The 21,290-nt window shown below is 49.6% G+C and overlaps 1 protein-coding gene across 3 annotated transcripts in view; it reads left to right on the top strand.

The window, feature by feature from the left end:
- The window catches only part of CFAP74 (cilia and flagella associated protein 74), a 2,332,202-nt gene that overhangs the window by 816,213 nt on the left and 1,494,699 nt on the right, over positions 1–21,290 (top strand). The gene's annotated exons all lie outside the window — the stretch shown is intronic.

The following is a 21,290-nucleotide window of genomic DNA, read 5'->3' as shown; positions in this document are numbered from 1 at the left end:
TTATGCACACAATACTTGCATTTTAAAGGGACAGCATCTCAAACGCCACATCCATCAAATGCTGTTTTCCAGATGATTTTATTTAATTTTTGGTATCGAAATTTTTTTACAGTGTGACCGTTGAAATGGAACACGGTATTAGATAATTGAAAATGCAATGTCATTTTTTTTAAAAAGCCTCCCAAAATAAAACACAATGGCCCTCATTACGACCCTGGCGGAGATCCATGGTGCAATATGCACCATGGAGCATGGCGGAAAGCTGCCGATACCGCCATGGGGGTTGGCGGATTTACCGCCCCATTCCGACCTTGGCGAGGCGGTAAATCCCCAATCCCCATTTTACCCTTCCCCATTCCCATTTTTGCCCCATAGGGTATAATGGGAGTGGGGAAGGCGTTAATTACGCCACCGTAAATTACGGTGGCGTAATTAACATCAAGGTCCCGTAGCGCCATGGATTTCTCCGCCCGGAAAAACCAGGCGGAAAAAGGCTCCATGGCGCTACGGGAACTCGTAGTAAGGCGGACGGGTCCGCCACGATTACCGCTGGCGTAATCCCACTCCGCCAGGGTCGTAATGAGGGCCAATTACAGTTATATGAACAGTACACCTGAAGTGTTATTTTGTCAGCATCTTTGTATTGTTAACCAGAGGCCTCTTTAATGTTTTCATTATGTTCCTATGAACTAGTACAGGATTTTCTCAGAAAATGAACAAATCAAACACTTTATACTATATATAACTCTTTCAGTACATTCCAGAATGCGCATTTTCTCTCGCTTCATCTTGACATTTTTCTGGTGCAAATAGCCTACAGGACCCCTTTGGACAGTCCTGCCCACCAAGAAGGCTTGCAAATTATATCCGACCCTCCAGCAAAGCCAGTTGTTTACCCCTGCAGTGAAGACACTTCAATTTGCAATCGAAAGAACTGTACGCGTACCAGCAAATCAAGCACTGGTCCACATCACAGAGAACGGTGGAGGGAGCGGTAAGACCACTAACGAGTTGGGAACTACTGGTTAGTACTACCACGACAAACAAGGGATTAATATCAGTCATTTATAGAATACTGATGGAGAGCTAAGACCAGGGCCAGATAGGTCCAAGGGAGAAATGGTGAAAAAGACACAGATAGAGCATTCACAGAAAAGGAGTGGGAGCGGGCAGTGTTTAGAAATCATAAGAGTGTCCAAAATCAAGAGTTGAAATACACAATTGTCGATAGATGGCATTACACACCAAAAAAAGTGAATACGATAATGGGGATGCATTCGCCACTGTGCTGGAGAGAATTTGGGGTGGGGGGACAACACATCATATATGGTGGGGATGCCCGCATCTCCAACCCTTCTGGCAAGAGATCAGATCCAGAATAAACGAGATATCTGGTTCCCCCCTCCACCTTGATGTTGCAATGGCACTGTTGAATATATCAAGGGGAAATTAATATGGGGGATGGGGGCAGATGGGTAAGCTGTGTGCAAACTTGTTACTATGTGCAAAAAGGTGTATTGCACAGCAATGGAGAAAGAAAGAAGCACCATCAGACATACAGTGGTATGATATAGTGTGGGAGACCTATAGCATGGACAAGCTCACAGCAGTGCTTCATAGAAGGATAACGCAATATGGTCAACCTTTCTTCAGTACGCTCATAGGGACGATAACCAAATTTATATAACTAAAAGACTGAAACTGCTTGGCCTACCACCAGGGGAGAAAGATCGGGAAGTGTCACGAAAGTAGAGAGAGTTCATGAGCTGTAGTTTCGTTGGACCTGCGGGGGGAGAAGGAGGGAGTTGAAATTAATTAGATTTGACAGGGCAATGGATCTGTAAATGCATGTTGAATGACTAGGCGAGAGGCTGCTTGATAGTGTAACTGTCATTGTTGAAATTGTATGAAAAGGAAGGTCAATTCTATGGGTTTTGAACACCACAAATAAAGATCTGGTTATAAAAAATAAATTACAAAAATACGCTCTTGTTTGGGTAACAGTCTGGGATCTTGAAAACTGCCTCTTCAATGGATTGCTTTTCTCCCGCAGATTCCTCATCTGATAGATAACCTCATCCAGCTGTGTTGCTCAGAAATATTTTCGACAGGGGGCGTAGCGGACCTCGCCTCGGCCACCGATTGTCGATCCGTCTTGCTCTGTGCTTGATCGTCGGCCCCGGACGTGACATCAAGCGTTGTATATATAAACCACATCACTACACCCCATACCTCACTCAGTTCCTCCCTTTTTCCCAGTGCTTGAACGCTGCAAAGGAAAACTATGGGAGACAAGGCTAACCATCCTGTAAAAAATATAACAATGGGAAACATCCCAACGGGGAGATCCCGCAGATTTAGAAAATGAAAAGATTTCTTTTTTTTTTTTTAAACAAGCGACTAGCCAGAAAGAAGGGGTCACCTCAGAGCCATCACCAGGCATCCCTTCGCTTAGACACATTCGCCAAGCCGTAAGAACTTTTTGAGCAGGGATGGATGGGAGGGGCGACGAAGAAACTGCATGAGAAGAATCCATAGAAAGAACATTACGGTAAGTAATTTCTCCTTCAATTGATTGCTTTTCTCCCGCAGATTCCTCATCTTATAGAATCCCCAAGCTGTTAGAATGATGGAGGGGGGCAGGAAGTGCTACAGTAGCAGATTTGCAGAACTGCCCTACCAAAACTTTCATCAGCATTCAGACAATAGTGCCTGTTAAACCTGTGCAAGGACGACCATGTGGCACGACAGATGTCTGTAATGGGAACTCCTCTCTGAAAGGCTGTAGAAGCCATGACCCCCCTCGTCGAGTGTGCCCTGATGCCAGGAGGAAGCTCACTGCCTGCAGACTGGTAACATTCTGTGATGCAAAGAATAATCCATTGAGACAGAGTCTGCTCAGTTACAGCCAGACCCTTGAGGGACATTGAATGGGCTACGAACAACTGGTCAGAATTTTGGAACTCCGACATCCTAGCGACGTAAAAGCTCAAGGCTCTTTTGGGATCTAAATGGTGGAACTGCTCCTCATCCTTAGAGGGGGTTTGTGGTGGAGGGTAGAAGAGAGTAGAAGACCGGTAAATCTATGGACTAAGAAAGGTGGAACTCAGAAACCACTTCGGGAGAAAACCAGGCTTGACTTTAAGGGAAATTATTCCCAAAAAAAACACAGGAACAGGGGCAGGAACGGCAGCTTGCAGCACAATGCCTGCAACTCACTAACCCTCCTGGCTGATTTCAAAGACAACAGTCTCAAGGAATGCATGGGCTCAAACAGAGTCGTCATCAAGAATGTCAGAACCAGATTAAGATCCCAATCTGGGACAACAAAGGGAGTTGGCAGAAACTTATTCACAAGGGCCTTCAGGAATTGGGCTATAACCTGGATCGTTAAGAAAGAACCTTGATCCGGGGACCTTTTGAACACAGACAAGTCCGCCAAATATCCCTTGACTGTGCTACCCTGAAGGCCTGCTGAGGCCAGTGACAGAAGGAACTCCATCACTGTAGTGGTGGGGCAGAGATGGGGTTGATCTCTTGTTCCCTGCACCGCGCCTCAAATCTTCTCCACCTGCACATGTACAGAGATCTTGTAGGCAGTCAGCTACACCTCAAGTACTTCCTCTGAGAGGTCCCAGTCATCATACCTCATCCTCTCAAGAGCCACACATGTAGATTGAGGGACTCTGGGGTCGGATGGAGTGCCTGACCTTCCGAATGGGTCAGGAGATCCGGGCACCGAGGCAACCGGTGAGGTGGACAGATGGACAGATCCAAGATATCGGAGTACCACATTCTCCTCGCCCAATCTGGGGCGATTAAGATCATGGTTGCTTGAAACCGCTTCAACCTCCTGAGAACCCAAGAATGATGGGAATAGGGGGAAAGGCGTAGTCGAGAGGGAAGGTCGAATCCATCAGGAACGTATCCCCCAATGCACCGTTTGCTGGGAATTCCCTCAAGCAAAACTGCCTGCACTTCCTGTTGGATTCAGTGGCAAACAGATCAACTGCTGGGGTGCCCCAATGAGAGAAGACCTTCTGCAGGACTTCCTGGCACACTTCCCACTCGTGTGAGACCATGCTGTGCCTGCTCAGAGCATCTGCCAAGCTGTTCTCTGACCCCGCCAAATGAACTGCTGAGAGCCGCAGCTGCATCCCCTCTCTGCAAAGGGGGAGGGAGTACATGCCTCGTTGCTTGGTCAGGTAGTGTATGGCCACTGTGTTGTCCATCAGAATCAGGACATGCTTCCCCTTGAATGAGAGACATGGGGAAAGCCCTCAGGGCTAGCCTGATGGATTGCAACTCCAGCCTGTTGATGTGCCACCTGGCTTCTGTCGCTGACCAAAGGCCTTACCCACCCGAGTGTCTACGACTGTTCCGATGAACTGGAGCATTTGGACTGGCGTCACATGGGGCTTCTTCAAGTTCAGGGGGAAGCCCAGCTTGTGCAGTAGCAGGCAGGTGTCCTCCAGATTAGACAAGACATGGCCCGCCGACTTCCCTTGGATTAGCCAGATTAGCCAGTCGTCCAGGTACGGAAATACATGGACCACAGATCTCCTGAGGTGAGCCGCGACTACCTCCATGAGCTTGAAGAACCTTGGAGCGGAGCTCAACCCAAAGGGAAGCACTTTGAAATTATAGTGCGTGTCCCCTATTAAGAACCTCAGGCACATGGAAATAAGCGTCCTGCAGATCTATTGACACCAGCCAGTCCTGAAGTTCGAGAGTGTGGAGCATTTCTCTAAAAGTCACCATCCTGAATTTGTCTTTCCCCGGAAACATTTTCAAGGCCATGTGTACCAGAATGGGATGGATACCTCCTCCTCCTCCTTTCTAGGGCACCAGGAAATACCAGGAATACCAAGTCGGCCCTCTTTGATCGGGAGGTACCTCTTCCACAGCACCTTCGACAACAGGGCTTGCAGTTCTTCCTGGAGCTCCTGTCCCGGTTAGAATGAAGACGTGGGGGTCGTCCAGTGGTTTTCTTAAGAAGGGCAGGCAATAACCCGACCAAACGAGCTGCAGAGCCCAGGCATCGGAGGAAATCTCCTGCCACTGGGGCCAATGTTCTGCCAACCTTCCACGTCATGGGAGAGGAAATCAAAGTAGCCTAGAGGGCTGTGCCGCAGCTGCCACTGTTTGCTGGCCTCCAGAAACCCCTTTACCCCTTCCAGGGCGCTATAAATTCGTTTTCCCCTGACTGGCTAGTGGAAGGCTAGTGGAAGCTGTGCTTTACTGCTGTAAGGCATATAGTGCCTGTAGCCTCTGCCCCTAGAGGCAATGCCTGAGTTAGGTGTGGCTGGCTGCGCACCTAGGCCCAGCGATTTTGCTGCTATTTTATACTCTTGGAACTTTTCCAGCGAATCATCAGCTTTCTGGCCAGAAATAAACTCTCCCTCAAAAATGTCCAGTAACCTATTCTGCTTATTTTGGAAGAAGCTACATGTTTTCAGATAGGCTTGCCTTCTCAATACTACTGCCAACCCCATCGAACAGCCAACACAGTCAGCCACGTCCAGGCCCGTCTGCAACAACTGCTTGGCTACCTTCTTCCCATTTCCACCAGCCGTGTAAACCCATCCCTCATTTCACCTTCGGGGATGTACAGTACTTTGTTGCCTGCTCCATGACTTTCCACAGACCAAAGGAGTATTTTGCAAATCCACAGGCCACATTGGTAGCTTTTAACATCATGCTGCCAGAAGTAAAGTCCTTCTTGGCAATTGCGTCTAATCATTTACCCTCTATGTCCGGAGGCAGATTTGAAGTGGATGCCGCAGGTCTGGTGGTGATTGTGGCTGCCTGCACAGCAAGCCCTTCTGGAGAAGGGTGAGAAGCCAGAAAAGATGGATCTCCTCTTGCCGGCCTGTACTTCCCCGTAAAGTTAGAGCCGACCGAGGGAATGGAGCAGGCATGTTGCCACAAGGAGGCTAGAGGGGTCTGCCAATACCAGATTTAGTGGCATGTTATGCTCAGTTTCAGGACCTTCATTCAAGATGTCCGTCAGTTCATAGCACTGAACAGGTGCTGAAAAGGACTTCAAACCTAGGGTGTCTACTACCCTTTCTGTCAAGGTCCTAAATTCAGCATCGGTGTGTATATAAGGATGACCCTGCTGTCCGGCCGCTCGCCTCATGTAACCCTTGGGCTAAAGCCAACTGGCCAGCTCGGTCATCAAAAAAATTGACACTTCACAACTCTGTATACCTGTATACATGGGATCAATGACCCCGTGGTCATCGCCCTGGTCGGTGCCAAAAATGGATTCCATGGATTGGAAGAATCCCGACCTGGAGAGTGGAGCGAACGATCCATCGCCGATAGTCGGCACTGAGGGTTTTTCTTTCGACTCTGATGGAACGGCCTTGTGTAATATATCGTCGGGGACGTCAGCCTCACGACGCTCTAGAGAATGACCAACCGTCGATGGTTTACATGCCTTTTTCGGCAGCCTGAGTCTTAAACATTTCAAGCATTTCATTTTTGAAACTTTCCCACTCTTCTCGAGTGGTCGGGCCAACCAAGGGCTTACCTTTCTTCAACGACGAGCTGGACTTGTGTTGATGGTGGTGGCGTCACTTCTTCCTACACGACGAAGACGAGGAAGAGTGACTCCTTGAGTGTGTCCGCTTTTTGGCTTTTCGACTATGTTTTTCCTTTTCCTTTTTGGCGGTTGGCCCATCCGTCTTGGTCTCGGATGACCGGACGAGCGACCGCACCAGAGATTTTGGGGATTTTTCGGCCCAGAATAAGTTTGGCGGCCTGTTCACAAATGGATTTCGACTGAATTTTAGAGCACGACGCACATCCTTCCATGTCGTGATCCGCACCCAGTCAACACAGACAAATGTCCTGCGGGTCGGTCACTGACATTTTGGAATGGCAGTCGGTGCACCTTTTATTTTATTTTTTAAAGTGTTTTTATTGGCATTTTCATTATTATAACGAAAATGATTATAGAGAAAATTAATGTTTGCATTGTTGAAATGTTTTAATCTCTTGACCCTCCACCATGTCACCCATCTTTTGGCACGCAGCTTCTTCCCATCGTCTAAATGCTCCATGCTCCATTCCCAGTGTAAACTGATGATTACGAAAAAGGGGCGTAAATGGGGAGGGAAATGTAGTGATACCTGTCTGCCATACTACCGTATCCCACACATTAACTATCAAAGCCATAATTTTACTTCTATACATATTAGCAGCCCTATCGTGCTTGTGAGACCATAACAATTCTTGTGGGGGCCTACCCACCACGGCTCTATCCATCCGCAGCCAGATTTTCTCTTGGTTCCCCCCAATCCATTCCCGGATTATCTGAAGCTGTGCTGCTTAATATTACGTTCTAAAATTTGGATCCCCCATACCTTCTCTCGTTGTGGGCGCTGTTAGTACGTTCCACTCTACGCTTGGTTTCTTTCCTTTCCATATACAGGTCCCCACCATTTTACTTTTGATGGTCTTAAAACATTTCTGAGGGACTGATCGTGGTAAGGCCTGAAAATAGTACAATACCCTTGCAAGGACCACCATTTTAATTACATTAATCCAACCAGTCCAAGAGATTATCAGAAAATTACGGATCTCTAGCCACTTTTTAATTGATTCTTATAAGGGAAGATAATTTGCTTGATAAATAGATTCCAAGGAATGTGTTCACTCCCAAATAATGTAGGCCCCTATCTGTCATCACATACTGTCCAGTATCCATAAACCGTTCCTTTGATACCATTCCCCCTTGTAACATCATCATTTCCGATTAATGAATATTAATTTTCAGGCCTGCCACTTCACCAAATGTTGCCAACTCTTTCGTTAGGACTGGTAATGAGCCAGCTAAATCTGTCACTGTCTAAATTAAATCATCAGCAAACGCCATCACTTTATGTTCCTCGCCACCAAACTGTAGGCCTCTGATGTACCTCGCTTCCCGGATCCTAGATAAAAATGGCTTGAGATGAATCGCGGAGAGGAGCTAACTGTGCCCTGTCCCATTCTAATATGAAGGATGGACTTTGTTTCCTCCTTCTTCCTAACTTGCCGTGCCTACATGTGGTCAGCTTTGTTATCCTTAATGTAATACCGCTGTTTTAAATATAATAAAGACTTCTCGGCATGCACAGTCTGTAACAAATCTAGTTGTCCCTTGATAAGCCTATATTCCTTCCTTAATAACACTCCCCTATTAATTTCCATTCTACACATAACCGTCTTCAGTCGTACGTCTAAATCTTCTTGTATTGAGGCCAGTTGTTTTTCTCGTAGGGCTTTCTTTGCAATTAACTCACCCCTCATGGTCGCTTTGAATGTGTCCAACACCGTCCTTTCCTGTATTCCCGGTGTCTTAAATATTTCAAAAGATTCACCAATTTTAACCCATACCTCATTACATATGACTGGGTCCCCCAGTAAATGATTCAGAAACTTCCAACACCATAGCACTGACCCTTCCAATTCCTGTTGTATATCTATTGTTATGGGTGCATGATCCGATAGATTGATAGGACCTAGATCAATTTTCTGAACTTCGCCCAGCAAAGTGAATGACACCCAAATATAATCGATCTTCGAGAATGACCGATGAACATGGGAGTAAAACGTGTACCCCTTAATTCCCCTCTGAATTTCTGTCCAGGAATCTACTATAGCCAATTGGGTCATGCATTATTTTAAACTTTGTGTGGGGCTCCTCTGAGATGAATGTCCAGGCACGCTCCCGTCTACTAGTGGATCCCACGCTATGTTATAATCCCCCGTTAATATAATGTGTCCCTCTGCAAATTTTTCAAGCTTGGTCAGTACCCCCGCAAAAACCTATCCTGCCCCGTATTTGGTGCATATGGCATGGCTATCATGTACTGTATCCTCCCCCATTGAATACGGGCAAAAATGTATCTACTCTCTTTGTCCATCTCCTTTGCGTTTATGTGTAATCCAACCAGTCCTTTGATGGCTATGAGGACCCCACCTGTCTTTCCCCTGTTATTAGATTGGAATATATGTGGATATCCTATAATCCTCAATTTATGACCATCACTTCCACGTATATGGGTCTCTTGCAGGGTCACTATGTCTGGCTTGCCCCATTTTAAGAATGTATCTACCTTACTTCTTTTAACATGGGAATTTTGGCCCCTAATATCGAGCGACAATAATTGAAACCCTTTTTTACCCCCCATAACCGCTATGGTGTGTTGGCTCTTTTAATGGCAGCTGTCCCCACTCCCCCACCTGATCCCCTTTCCCATCTCCCCCTTCTTCCCCCCCCAACTCTCCGATCAGATTCAACCTATTTCCCCCCACCCATGCAACAAGCCATGGAGGTTGAGTCTCAATACACACCCAGAGATGAATTGTGCAGGTCTACTAGGAAACTTACCCTCCCCAATTCCAAGTGCCAGGATCAATTCCCACCTTACCCCTTTGCCGTCTACCCAACAATCAGCCTCTCCATGGTTCTGCCTCAACTTAAACCCAGGCTAATTCCGGCCCCACACCGCCCTCTGGGCCCGGATCATAAAGGACCTTTATACCCTCGCGACTGGGTAAGTTTGTCCCTGGATATGCCTGGACCACTTAGGGCCCTTTTCTTCGATGGCATCTCTTGTGCTTTTCTCCATTTCCATCGATTAGTCTTTGCTGTCTCTCGTGTAGGCCCAGAATCATTTTGGGCGCCCCCTTCTTCCTCAATTTTCAAGATCCTGAAACCTTCTTCACAGGAAGTGCTGTGATGTTGGTGTCCCTCCTAGGAAAACAACAATCCAAATGGAAATGTCCATCTATATTGAACTTGAGCCTGTTACAAAGCTTTAACCACAGGCCCTATCATTCTCCATTTCATTTATGTAGATTGCGCCAAATCTTGATATAATTGAATTTCTGCACCATTCACTTTGATGGGGCTTGCCTTTCTAGCCGCCTGTAAGATCGCCTCCTTTTGTCCATATCTTTGAAGAGCCGTTACTACATCATGGGGTCTGGCTCCCGGTTCCCTTCGCCTAGATCCCACTCTATGAATACGATCATGGGGAACTTCTTCCCCTGTGTCCAACTGAAGGTGGTCTGCAAATACCTGTTGCATAGTATCTTTTAAGTTCCGATCCTCCATTCCTTGTGGAAGACCTTTAACCCTAATGATAAATCTTCCTGAACGATTTTCAAGGTCCTCCGTCTGGATCTCTAAGTTGTGGGTAGCTATTGCAAGTTGATCAGTTAAAGCGTCTATCTTGCGCGTCATCAGCCAGTTCTTGAATAGCATTTTCCGTGGTATCTACTCTCTCGCCCAAATCCTTGATGTCCCCTTTCACCTCCTGCAGGGATTGAGCTAGCTCAGATCTAATCAGACTTAACTGTGTTTGCAGAGTCTCTGTCATCTGATCGCTGAACTCTTTAAAGCACTGCTGGAACACTTCTTTAGTAACCGCTTACCCAGATGTCCAAATTGGGGAGCCGCCCGGGGGCTCCTTCTCCTTAGAGGTCTGTTATTCACCCACCACCAATTCCCCCTCCTTACGCCAAAGCTTCTGAAGTGTTCCATCTTGTTTCTTTGTCAGTTTGGGAGTGGGGGCCCCCACCTTGGGTGTTTTAGGCTTGTTCCGAGACATTAGTATGCAGGGGCAGAGGGTAACCTTCTTATCTTAATATTCCCTAGTGCCCCTTGATGTGCTTTATGCAGAGTATCGGTGATCTGCGAGTCCCAGTTTATTCCAAAGGGCTGAGGCTCCTCAGTGCTCCTCCCGCTGCACCTTAACCAAGCATGGTGATGGTTAGTTCCTTTTCCTGCTGATTAGAGTGTGCCTCCTCCCGGGCCCTCCTTCACCTTTACCTTTCAATATGACCCCCTTTTCAAAAGCCATATATGTGTTAAGGTAGTGCCTCCTTCGGCTGGATCCGTTGCAATTTCACCCCCTCCACTCACACCTCTAATTGTATTCTTGATGCAACGTATATCTCTCTTCTCCAGCACTCACTATTACATTCCTCCTTCTCTCCCCAGGTCGCCTCCTCTTTCTGCACCCATCACCTCCGGCGTCTACTCTTGCTGAACGACCCAGGAATGCCACTAATCCACTTCCCAGAGAGGCCAAGGTCAGCACTGCTGCACGTTACATAGTACCCGCTCCGCGGCCACACTTAGCCCTCTCCACTGCTGTAGGTGTTGGGGGGAATCACTCACTCCTTCCGGAGCCTTCTCAACTCGCTCGAAGCCAATATGGGGAACGGCACTTCCTGGCTAGGCTACATGGATCGCCCTCCTAATCGACTGGTACCACAGTTGCTATGGGTATTGCCTCTTTCGTCGTTAGTCAGAATGGGTCCTGATTAATCTGAGGTATCAAAGGGGGTCCAGGAATGTAGGGAGTTGCACTAGGGTGTAAGAAAGTAGGGGAGGCCTTCACATAGGTATTGGGGAGGAGGGCCACACCGCCTGTAGGGGAGCTTGACCAAATTCTGTCCTTGGATGTTAGGGAAGTCTTCCAGGGCAATACATTCAAGTGCAGTGAAACATCTGATGGCTTCATCTTTCAAGCCAATGCACTGGTGTGATTTAATTTTCCTTACTCGGTAGACGACCTTTAAAGTGTCTGGACAGGACTTAACATCATGTTTGCGACTTCGAGTGAAGCTGTCCTTTTTACCAAAAGTCATTAGCAAATAATACATCAATCAATTTCACTTCCAGCGTTTAACTCCCCAGCATCCATGTAAGGCAGAGGAGAGATTACATAGACTAGACCCAAAGACGGCCCTGTGAGGAAAGCAAGGTGTCAGTAGGAGACACAGACACAATGCATACAAGTTTCGAAAACCTTTATTTACTCTTTTGATTTGGTTGGTTGAATTCCTAACTGGCTCTAACTCTAAAATGGGAGTAATCTCAACCGTTAAAGAATAATAAAAATACGTCCAAGTCAGTCTGTTCAAAATAAAAACATATTTCTGATGTTTGCACAGCATGTGATTCTAAGCAGATTAACATAGTCCGACATCCAGTGGTCACTGCAGAGTATTGCATTTTGTTTTTCGTAGTCGAAAAGGGGACGTCGACAAGGCGTGTCTGTAACACTATCCCTATAGTGATGTGCGTTGTACCCACAATCCCTCACGCGTCGAGGTCCCTCAGATTATTTTTTTCTGCCCAGTTATTGGTCGCCTCTATGCGGAGCTCCTAGAGAGACATTGCGAAATCATTTCTTCGACCCTTGGTCGTTTATTATTATTAATATCTAACACATAGATCCCTCCCTTGACGAAGCTGCAAGTTGTTTCTCCGCCGAGCAAGATCTTCGACGGTAGGACGAGAGGAGGAGATCCTTCGGCGTCACCGAACACGTGGCCTGGCCTCGCCAGCCTTACACAGTAGGAAGAGTGGGGTTGTGTGATCTTTTCTTTTCACTCCGAGAATGCCTTTCTCTTTCCTCTCCCTCTCTTTCGAGGTCGTAATCACACTTCTTGCCCTCAGCTATGGAGAGGACGCCCCTTAGGTTTTGCCCACTTTGCAAAGGCAAACATACCTGGAAGGACAAGCACAAACGGTGCAACCGTTGCTTGCCCCTCGATCACAAGGAGGACGGCTGTGCGGCCTGTAAGTTACTTAAGCCCAAAACGATAAAGGACCGAAGGGTCAAAAGGTGGGCGGCCTACGCCATGTCTAGGTCAGATTCCTCGCCCGCTGCCGCCGGCGCCCAATGTGACGAGGACAGTGATTACACGGCCCCCGTAACAGAGGTTGTAGACCTCTCGAGGGAGCATTCTCGCTCCTCTTCGTCCGTCCCCGGCCCCGACAAGCCCGGCTCACGCCCAGCTTATGGGGATGAACACCCCGGCGACAAGGACGCACACAAGAAATCTCATAAACACATACCCCACGGCACGCATTCGTCGAAGACGACGGCAGCCATAGCGCCAATGGAGGCGCCGTGCCCACCGGCGTCTTCCGCCGACCATAAGGGTCGCCAGCCCTCCCCGCCACCGCTCCGCGACAGGCGACCGGGCACTCTGGAAATAAGGGCACTAACCCCAAACCCTCAGGTGGCGACGTGCCTCATAAGAGTGCGCACGTTGCCAGTAAAGACTCGACGGTAGACAGATTCATGGCCATTCCAGAAAATAGGACACCTAAAAGACCTAGGGAGGTACTCCTAGAAAGTCCAAGGGCTAAATACCCCGAAGTTGTTCTATAACCCCTTTCAGGAGGATATGAACTCTTACGACCTCACCAAAGAGGACACACACTTCCAGGAATGAGAGGAGTTCATTAATGATGAAAACCAACAAGAGGGAGAAGGCTTCCATGAGGACTCTAACATAGGTGAGGAAGGGTACGAGGAAGACCCAGGTGAGGGTGACCCAAATCCCTGGCAGTCACCATCAGGGTCTACAGAGCCAGACATTATAGACATCAGGTCTTCTGAGACCACACCAGTCAGGAACCCTTCGCCTATTGACGATCAGCCCACCTTTAATGCGCTGCTGAGGAAGGCAGCAGCACATTTTGAGGTCGAAACTGGGGAGGTCACCCCAGACACTGACTTTGTGGAAAGGATTATCAAAGAAAAACCCCCCACCAGCCAAACATTTCCAATACTCGTCTCTGTTAAGAGACGAATCAACACTTCACTGGCCACCCCTGCACTAGTAAGAGCGGTTAATCCAAGAATTAAAAAATTGTTCTCACCCTCTCAATCAGACCCACTATATATTAAGGGTCACTCAATCCCGGACTCCTTAGTGGTGACTAACACTAGGAAAAGGGCTGGGGTTCCACTGTCTACCAGCGATGCACCCCCGGATAAAGAGGGGGAAAAAGCTTTATGCCCTAGCCAAAAGAATTACCACCTCGGCAGCGTTCTCAACTAGGATTACCAATAATAACACATTGCTGGCAAGCTACGCTCATGCGCAATGGGGAAAGCTTAAGCAGGACATCGAGGAAGTCCCTGAACCCCTAAAAACTTGATTGCTGGCTACAGTTAATGAAGGGTCTCTGGTCAACCAGAGCATCATTAAGAATACCCTTGATGCAGCAGAAACAGCTGGCCGCTCTTTGGTACAGGGAATTCTGCTGAAGCGCCACGTCTGGCTTTGCAATTCCGGGTTTAAAGCGGAAACGCAAGCGGCGCTCATTAACAAGCCTATTGAAGAGTCTAACCTCTTTGGAAACGCAGTGGACGACGCACTGGAAAATGCGAAAAAAGAATTTGATACCATAAAGACCTTGGACCAAATCTCAAAGCCCCCTAACAGGCCGGGATTTGGCAACAAGCATTCTTTTCGTGGCCAACGCCAGCAACAGAATCAACAACTTCAATATTCTGCCAACAACTACCAAAGTAATAGTGCCCAGTACAATCAGAGAGGTCAACGCCGTGGCAAGGGGAGAGGCCGGGGTTCCACCCCTAGAGGCTCCCAAGCCACCAACAACACCAAGTGACGCGAAGATTCGGGTCCCCTCCCATGCATCGGCGGTCGGGGGCCGGTTAACATCCTTTCTTCCAGCATAGGAGGGAATAACATCAGACCGCTGGGTACTATCCACCGTAGCCTGCGGCTACTGTATAGAGTTCAACAGTTCCCCAACATACAGACCCCCGAGGGGACGACGCATGACACCAGAACACCTCGCCATCCTTCTTCAAGAAGTGGACCAGCTACTGGAAAAAGGAGCTATAGAGGTCGTGCCTCTATATCAGGTAATGGAAGGTATTTATTCAGTGTACTTCCTTGTACCCAAAAAGGATCTAACCATGCGCCCTGTATTAGATCTGCGCCCAGCGAATAAGTTTGTCAAACCCCAAAAGTTTTGTATGGTGACCTTACAGGAAATGATCCCACTGCTATCACAGGGAGCATCTGCGCCAAGGGTATTCACGAATGTACTGGCAGTGGCAGCGGCCCACCTGCGCAGGTTATCCATCCCAGTATAACCTTACCTCGACGACAGGCTCATAGCTGTCATGATGCCTACCCCCAGAGCACCAGGCCAGGCCCAGCACCCCCGGGAGCAGGCATCACGCCCCTGGGTAAAAGCCCAGCGGCCCTTTATAGGAGCTCTTTGGACTCTGTCCTGGCGCCGTTGGCGCCAGGCTCATGTTGGACATCAGTCCTGGCGCCATAGGCGCCAGGCTCATAAGGGGAAGTGTTTGGTGCACTTACCTGAAGCAGACCATGCTGCACACTCACCTGATGCAGACCATGCTGCATGAAGAACCAAGCCAGATGAGGCTTAGGAGGGACTATTTTTCTGAAGAAACTATTTTGTTACTTGGGTGGGGCTGTGGAAGAATACTCACCTGGAACTTCTTCTAAAGCTATTTAAGCCACGACCGGACAGCCACACGTGCTTCGCGTTGTTCTGCATCCCAGCAGCTGAACGCTCACCGTGTCTGCTCCTGCACCTGGACTCCAGCCACGCCCGCCTCGAACCTGGAACACCTGTAAGGGAATAAAAGAAGAGAAAGGTGAAAACCAAGAACTTATTCAACCTTCTTACCTGCATCCAGAATCTTCACGCCAGCATTCCTGAAGGAAGACTTCCATTTAAAAGCACCGCGTTGCTCGCTGCAGCGCCGCGCTTCACTCACCTGTTCCCGAGACGCCGCTTGGCTCCATCGCGGCTCTCAGCACCGGCCGCCACATCTCTGCACCTAGGGGAGAGAAGAAGAGAAAAAAGGTGAGCAAGGGAACACAAGAGGAAAGCCGAATTTTCAGCCATATTACTAACCGACTTTTCTTGGTGAACCATTCCACAGCTCGGGTCGGCGCCGCATCTTTGGCAGGTACCGCACCCCGGCCCCTATGGGGAAAGGACAAAAGACATTACTGGGGAATTATAAAGACATTTAGAGGGGTCGCCCTCATCACTGACTCACCTGATTTTACCACCGGCAATTTAACCCCTCAACGCATCGCCTTTGTTCTGCACCTGAAATAAAGGACAGAAAAAACAACATAAAAGGAGGCTCACACTTGAACTTTTGCATCTTCATACTTACGGCGTATCGCTCAGAAAAGTCAAGTGGATTTGCCAGCGCCATTCTGAAAACCAGTGAAGTAACTGGACGAACGCGCGCCCCTGCACCAGAAGCAGGATGGAGAGTTCATCCTTCCAAACCATAAGGTGAGCTTAAACCGGGGGTTTTGGAGGAAGTCCGAGAAGAACGAAGGGGGAGAGGGGGGAGCAAGCACACTATTCAGCAGACAGTTAATCCCCTTTCTCATCTGCAGAAGGATATTCCTATGGGCCAGACAAGCAAGATTTGGGGGTCCTGTTCAATCGGTGGTCTGAATTCTGCACATCACGCTTGAAGAGGCCACAGCAACCCAGACCAGACCAGCGCCTCTGTGGGAGCCAGGTGAGCGTTACAGAACGCGAAGCCTTCCTACAAATTCCCACCCAGGCGCTATGGAAACTTCCGAGACTGACCAGTTGGCCCAACTACTGGGGGAATTACGGGCCGAAGTACACGCCGCTCATCAAGAGACTAATGCTCTCAGGAGGGAAGTGATTGTAACAAAGGAAAGAGCTGATGACCTGGCTAGACAGCTTTTGCAAGGTCATGCTGGACAAACTCCTTTACCCGGTTCCGGAGGGAACCTGCTCCTGTGCTTTCCAGTAACCCGGTGCAGATTAATCTACCTGGAAACATGCCGCTGGCCCCACCCGAACGCTTTGCTGGGGACCCCAAACGATTCGCCGTATTCATGAATCAGTGTCGTTTGCATTTCCTGTGCAGACCTGGGGCCTTCCCTAATGACCAGACCAAGGTAGCCTTTGTATTGTCATATCTCAGCGGCAGTGCTTCCGATTGGTCAGTTCACTGGTAACTCAAGATGACCCGATTCTTCGTGATTTTCAAGGATTTCAAGCAAGCATGGAAAGGTTATTTGCTCGTCACTCCCAGGAGCAGGCTCTAGATGACGAACTTCTATCTCTGCGACAGGGCAATCAAGACCTCCTTTCCTACATTGCAACCTTTAATAGACTAATTGTGGAAACTGGGTGGCCAGAGGATAAAAGAATCACGTTATTTTATCGAGGTCTACGCGGAGAACTTAAAGATGTCCTGGTCCAAGTTGTAAATCCGCCCCAAGAATGCTCAGAATATATAGACTTAGTGGTCCAATTGGATCACAGAGTGCAAAACAGAAAAGCAGATCGGTCCAAGTTTGAGACCCGGGTGTTAGTCAAGACCCACGCTAACCTCAAGGGGGCTGAAGCCTCTGAGCCAATGCAAATCGGAGGAGTTAAAGGACCTTTAACGCAAAAGGAACGTGAAAGAAGACAGCAGATGCACTTATGTCTTTATTGTGGATCCTCTGGACACTTTATACGAGATTGCCCGGCAAGGCCACCCAGGAAGGTGGTAGGAGCCGCTGATAAAATCCATGAAACCTCTGTATCGGGAAACGACCCCGCCCGACAAGCGTAGGGGTCCGCTTGCCGAGCTTGAAAACAAACTCTCAGACCTCGCATTTCACTGTGCCAATGGTCCTCGTAGATCCGGAACAGCCTAAGCGGTTGCATGCAATAAAGGCATACATCGATAGTGGGGCTATAGGAAACTACGTGGATCGTGAATTGGTCTCCAGGATTAACCTTCCCCTGCGTCCTAAAACCAGCAAAGATGTCATCACCACAGTTGATGGAACCGAAATTGCCTCGGGACCGGTAACACATTCCACAGCTGAGGTGACACTTGTAGGTCGGGACGGCCATCGGGAGGCAGTTGTGTTTGATGTAATCAAGGCTCCACAGTTTCAGGTTATTCTCGGAATCCCTTGGTTAGAGACAAATAATCCTCGAATTGATTGGCGAGCGAAGAGAATAACCTTTCCGGAGTGTGCACGAACCTGCTACCCAGAAAATCTGAAGATCAGTCTAGCATCAGTAACCTCTGTCTCCATGCAACTACCTCCGGAATACCAAGACTTTCAGGACGTCTTCCAAAAGGAACAGGCCAACACGTTACCTCCTCACAGATCCTACGATTGCCAAATCGATCTGGTGCCCGGTGCACAACCCCCTTGTAGCAGGATTTATGCCCTTACTGAGCCGGAGAATCTGCATTTGAGACAATATTTAGATCAGTACCTAGCCAATGGTTTCATTCGCCCGTCAAAGTCTCTGGCATCCTCGGCTTTGTTCTTCGTGCCAAAAAAAGAAGGCGACCTTAGAACTTGTATCGATTACCGCGCATTGAACCAGATAACTGTTAAAAATCGTTACCCCCCTACACTGGCCACCAGGGGGCGCACGGACAGGCATGCTCTGCGCGTGAGCTCCGCTACCACGGCCCCCAAAGTGGACTGAGCCCCCACTTAAGGCCCCCCCCGTGGTAAAAATGAACGTGCTGCTGTCGGAAGGTCCCCCCCCCATGTGGTGAGAATCCGGAGCAAAAACGGTGGAGGACTCGCCCAGAAATCGCTCCGTGAAGCCGAGCCACCATACGAGCGCTGGGACGACTGGCAGGCCCTCAGGCAACAACAAGCGGCGAACAGCAGAGAAGCTGGAGCAGGCCCCGCAGCTGAGGGCCCCGAAGAAGAGGACACTGCCCGCAGTCAACGGGCGGCCCTCCACCACGAACGAGCAGCGCTGTGAGCGGGGAGCCGGAGACAGGACCTGAAGGTGGGTGCCCTCAGGCAACAACGAGCGGCGAACAGCAGAGAAGCTGGGGCAGGCCCCGCAGCTGAGGGCCCCGAAGAAGAGGACACTGCCTGCAGTCAACGGGCGGCCCTCCACCACGAACGAGCAGCGCTGTGAGCGGGGAGCCGGAGACAGGACCTGAAGGTGGGTGCCCTCAGGCAACAACGAGCGGCGAACAGCAGAGAAGCTGGAGCACGCCCCGCAGCTGAGGGCCCCGAAGAAGAGGACACTGCCCGCAGTCAACGGGCGGCCCTCCACCACGAACGAGCAGCGCTGTGAGCGGGGAGCCGGAGACAGGACCTGAAGGTGGGTGCCCTCAGGCAACAACGAGCGGCGAACAGCAGAGAAGCTGGAGCAGGCCCCGCAGCTGAGGGCCCCGAAGAAGAGGACACTGCCCGCAGTCAACGGGCGGCCCTCCACCACGAACGAGCAGCGCTGTGAGCGGGGAGCCGGAGACAGGACCTGAAGGTGGGTGCCCTCAGGCAACAACGAGCGGCGAACAGCAGAGAAGCTGGAGCAGGCCCCGCAGCTGAGGGCCCAGAAGAAGAGGACACTGCCCGCAGTCAACGGGCGGCCCTCCACCACGAACGAGCAGCGCTGTGAGCGGGGAGCCGGAGACAGGACCTGAAGGTGGGTGATACGCGGTGCGAGGTGGCGCCACTGTGAACCTGGCCCCTTAACGCCGCGGAGAGCTGGAATAGCCGAAACCCCAACGAAACGGGACACGTAGGGCGAAACCGGCTACAATAAACCTGAGAGACAGTCTCACAGGGAAAACCCCCGACAGACGGCTCGCCCTACCGCAGCTTGGAGGAAAGGACGGGGCGGACACTGTATGTTACGGAAAGAAGAGACCCGGGGTGATAAACTGTGCTCCACAGCGGCTACTGTCCTGGAGGTGCGCAGTGGACGAGAACGCAACCAGGAACACCCAATAAAAGATTAATGAGCAAAGCGTCCCCGAGCCCTTCCACATTATACCCGGTCCTGCACACGTCCATCGGACTGTATTGAATCACAGGAGACCAAGCACCGACGGTGAGGCGCCACCAGGGGGACAAAGCCTATGATCAAGGGGAGAGGCCTCAACTGAGGAGATAATCACTCTGGACTGACAATCCCTGAAAGGAAAGAACATTCCATTAACTCATCGCTGGGACCCAGGCTACTCGCAGCAATACACAACTTCAAGCAATCGCCAGCAGATATTCTAATCCTAAGCCGAAAAAATCTCCGACAAGCTTCGCCCGAGGCACACTTATCCTCCATCGCCTGCAAAACGGAGTGAAGAACGCATAAAGGTACTGGAGGATAGTCTACTGTGCCGTCACAACGACCCCACCTGCATTCATCCTGCAGGCACACCCCCCCACATCGCATAATAAACTCCCCTGCTGTCTAAAGAGCACCTCAGGTGACCCACGTGCACCAGTGAATCTACCACACTCTGAACATAACCACGGCCGCACCAGGATCTCACAACCCCCAACGAGCCAACCAAGACCACTGCTACTGAAGTACAGAGGGTTGGGCCCCCGATTCAGGGGCGTGTGCCTCCTCTGCAATCTGATAACCCAAATACCCCAAGCAACACCACAGTACCTCGGGAGAACCAATGGACATAAAGGACAAACTGGCCACATTCTCCTACACCCCGACCTCTACCGAGAATCTGGACTCCACGATGGCGAATCAGAGCTCCTCAGTGAGTGAGTCCGCGGCTACCAAGGGAGACATCGCTGCTCTCCTGGGAGAAATTAAAAATATGGGGGCCAGCATTGGCTCCAAAATTGATAAAATCACCCAACGACTGGACACCATGGAGGAAAGGTTGGACGGAGTTGAGAATAATCAAGCATCAATAGATACCCTGGAGGCGCAATTGGACCAGCGGATGACTGCATTGGAGCAACGTGAAGAGAGCTTCAAACTTAAGCTCGACGACTTGGAAAACCGGGAGAGACGGAACAACCTGAGAATCTTCGGTATTCCGGAACGACAGGGGGAAACAGAGAGTGACCTGAGGAATGCCCTCCATGATATCATCAAGCTTTTACTTGCCGACGAAGAGGTTGATGAACCCAAGACAGAAAGAATACACAGAGCTGGCGGCCCTCCAGGCGGACCTAGATCAGTCCTAGCTCGATTTCACCGCTTCCAGGACAAGATGAGGATCCTAGAGAAAGCAAGAAGCAGTGACTCAATCACATTCCAAGGATCCCAAGTTACGATATATCAAGATCTATCCACTATGACCTTGGCACTCCGTCGCATGTGTGGCCCCCTCACCAAACATCTGAAGGAAAAGAATATAAGATACAGATGGGGATACCCCTTCTCCCTATCCTTTGACTATAATGGGAACAAAATCAAGTTGAGTTCGGAAGGGGAGATCAAGGCGTGTATTTCAGATCTTCTTGGTCCAAACATGGAAGAGGATGGTCGAGAGGACCAGCGTCGAGAGGAAAGAAGATGGCGCATACAGGGGCCCAGAAGGAAACGAGTCAAGGGTTCAAGAAAATACCGGAGAGGTAACACCCCTCCAGGGGGTGAGAACTGATGAACCACAATACTGGTAAGATGGCACACATTTTAATACACATGTTCATGACCCGAACTGCCTAAGGATCTATGAGCT

The sequence above is a fragment of the Ambystoma mexicanum genome, chromosome 8 (assembly GCF_040938575.1).
Source record: "Ambystoma mexicanum isolate Mex_15411 chromosome 8, UKY_AmexF1_1, whole genome shotgun sequence".
Lineage (NCBI taxonomy): Eukaryota > Metazoa > Chordata > Amphibia > Caudata > Ambystomatidae > Ambystoma > Ambystoma mexicanum.
The sequence above is the reverse complement of the archived record's forward strand: the minus strand, read 5'-3'. Positions and strand labels throughout refer to the sequence as shown.